Source organism: Centruroides sculpturatus, unplaced genomic scaffold (assembly GCF_000671375.1).
Source record: "Centruroides sculpturatus isolate CEXI.00-Female unplaced genomic scaffold, Cexi_2.0 scaffold1560, whole genome shotgun sequence".
NCBI classification, from domain to species: domain Eukaryota; kingdom Metazoa; phylum Arthropoda; class Arachnida; order Scorpiones; family Buthidae; genus Centruroides; species Centruroides sculpturatus.
In genome coordinates, this window is record NW_019385968.1 from 73728 (window position 1) to 77153 (window position 3426).

Genomic DNA, 3426 nt, shown 5'->3' on the forward strand with positions numbered 1-3426 from the left:
AAAATTTATTTGAAAAACACAAATGTTTGTTTTATTTGGGTCTCTAATTAATTAAAAAATGACAAAACACTATTTTAAAGTGCATTTTTATTCGACTAATATATTTATAAATAAGATGTAGCCCAAAAAGTAGCCAATGCGCCAAACGATATTTTGTCAAAATAAAAAGATTGTAGTCAACGTTGGCGCAAAGTAGCCAAATCATGCAACACTGGAAGGAATACTAAATAAAGCCGGAGTTGAACTCAAAGAATTATAGACCCAAATGCGGGGAAAGGAGAGAAAGGACAAAAGATAAAGAAGTGGGAAAGGTTGGGAAATTAAGGGTCCATATTTGCTTAACAGAAAGTCTATGTAACCTTTCTCACTACTTTTTATCTTTTGGCCTTACTCTACTTTCCCCGAATTTACGTCTATAATTCTTTGAGACTCAACTTTAGCTTTATTTAGTATTCCTTCCTCATTCACACATTTCCAAGTATTTGAAGATATTTCCTTTCCACTCAAAAATTAAATATGTATAAAGGTTTACCGCTTTGTGAAACTTCCTTTTTTTGAATTTATGCCGTTCAAATAAATAAATTAAATTAAATAAAAAATTTGTCAGTTTTGTTTACAAGTTTATTGGGCCGCATTGGAACTTGCCTTGGGCCGCATGCGGCCCGCGGGCCGCGGGTTAAACACCCCTGGTCTAGGGTCCATTCGTATCATTTATTCGATAAGGCAGTAAAAACCGTAGACTTCTCTAAATGTATTTTTAATATCGCAATTACATTCCGAATCGCTAGCTACGATATAAGGGCTACAATTAAAAATAAAATAATAAAAACTTACTTGGTGAAATAAAATGTGTGGTGGATGTACCGGTACATACCCGGTACAAAATATTCTTCAATTGTATGAATATACTTTTAAAGAAAATTATAATTAAATATAGCTTTATAAAGAAACGTACATAAAAATAACATAAAATCTTCTTTACTTTTTAAATCTTAAAACAATTTACTTAGTCAAATAGCTTACTGCGAGTGTCTAATAGATGGAATCAGAGACGGTCGTGGAAGGTGCATGCACGCGGGCTGCCAAATCCCCAGAGTGCCGATATCTGTTAATGTCAAATGCCTCTTTTGTCTCATAACTAGTTATCTGAAAGGATTGTTGTAGATTTTAAACGTTTCTCACCATAGCTGTAGAAATCTAAATATGTTAAACTTAATAGTCATTTCTTTTCTAATTCGTCTTAAGACCAGGATCCACGGAAATTTCCAAAATTTGTAACTTTTCCGTCACTCTCGTTGAAATCGAAAAATTTGTCTTTATTACATTATTAATACGAAGAAATCAGTCCCCACTGTACTCGGCTAGAGATTGGTTCGGTTAAGCTTTTGTTTAAGTAAAATTTCGGCTCTTTCATCAGGGTTTTGTTTATGTCCCCAATTCTCTAATCGCTTAATTATTTAACTTCTTAAGTAGAAATAAGTCGAAACCGGTTACTTTGTACTCGAATATTTGTAGTCTCGGGAAAGAATTGAAAACATAAATGATAAATTTAAGAAAAATAAATTCTATAGCTTTTTTATACTTCGTGCATCTCTCTCTCATTCATTAAATTTAGTTGTAAATGATACTACCAAAGTAACAGTTAATTTTTTAACATTATACAAGTTTTTTCTACATCCCCTTAGAGATGGGATATACGAAATCGTAATATCACTGGTTTAAGATTAAAATCCGTGAGTAATATAAAATCGGAGAGCGGAATAAAAAATCAAATATTTTAGCATCAATCCAAGGTCGTAGGCTTCCACCTGCTAAACTGGGTGAGGTTTGTGCTCTGTAAAGCGCGTGCGCGGATCTAGCTTTTTGGATGCCCACGATACAGCGCTTCCACTCCGCTACTAATATTCGAATATACAATAGCAATCTTTTTTTTTCACGTGTAGTATAGAAATTTCTAATAAGATACATAATACGGTTATAATAAAATATTGTGCGATTATTTTCATATAATTAAAATTAATATGTGTTTATTTTTTAAAAATACAAGGGCAGCGGCGCATCCACTGCTTCTAATGACGGCACGCTACTGCAATAAACGCAACTATTAGCCATTTAACCTACTAATTTCTTTACGGCATGGTAATGGTACGTGCTTTCTCAGTTAAGTGGTGTGGCTGGATTATAACCGGTCGACGATGAAGAATGTATCTGCATTATATAAAATACTGAGGATTGATTCTCTATTGATTTCTCAAGTGATTACTTTGGAAATTGCATTGTGCATTTTGTAATTGCTTGAAACTAATCTCTAATGCTGTATGACATTTATATCGCTTATTCTTCACAATATTCCTATTGACTGTACAAATCAATGAGAATAAGTGCAGAAACAATATAATAATAGCTCTCTATAAGTTAGTAGGAATTACTGTAATGGAAATTGTGTAAATGCCTAACTTATACTAAATTATTATTTTAAAGTAGAATATGAAACACTACTTATAATTCTCTGATTTCATAACATTTTAAATACAGTGTAAGAAAATCTACCGAAAATTTGATCGGATTGAAAAGAAATTTACCTATTTAACAGTGTAAGTATTTCATCTAGTGTATAATAATGCGTACAGTTTTTTATTGAGTTATCTATAATACAATTAATAATTAATTTGTTTATTGTAATAAAATTGATTAAATATAATTTATGCCGGATGCTAGTTTCATTTAATACATTGGCTCTGGCCTGCCTATAAATTCACGAATGGAAAAGTAAAGGCATCGTCAATACATTACGAATGATTTCGTAACAATGAAAAATTCAATGTTTAATTGCTAAAATTATCTTTTTAACGGTGATATTCATTTTCATTAATTACAGAAACATCATATTTCTCTGCTGTAATTATAGCTTTACATTATTTTGGTTGAAGTTCTGTTGTACCGGAATATTCGGGTAAATTCTAAGTCACGTTTAAAAATTCCAGCAACGAGTTCTTAACGTTTTTGACAAATACACTTAAATTTACGTATGGCGTAGTTTGGTACAAAATTTTATTAAAACCATTGTTTATATTAATTATTAGAAAACAGCAAATAGCCTTTTTTAAGGGTAGAGACAAGTTTTATTTTAAAAAAGAAAAGATATAAATGCTAATAACAAGTAAAGTTTTCATTAAGTCTGAACCAGTCGAGATACGACACCTGACTTTCTCTACCTCTTTATCGTCTCGAACTTTAACCAACAAAATTTAATAGAATTAATGACCCTAATACGCAAACCTCTTTGCAAAATTTCAGAAATGTTTGACAAGAGCACAGGAGTTATAATTTAATTAAACTGTGATAATCGCTGTTAAATCTGTAATATACACCTACACGTTATCTCTCTTGTGATACACGCGAATGAAGTTCGATTGTTTTCTCTTC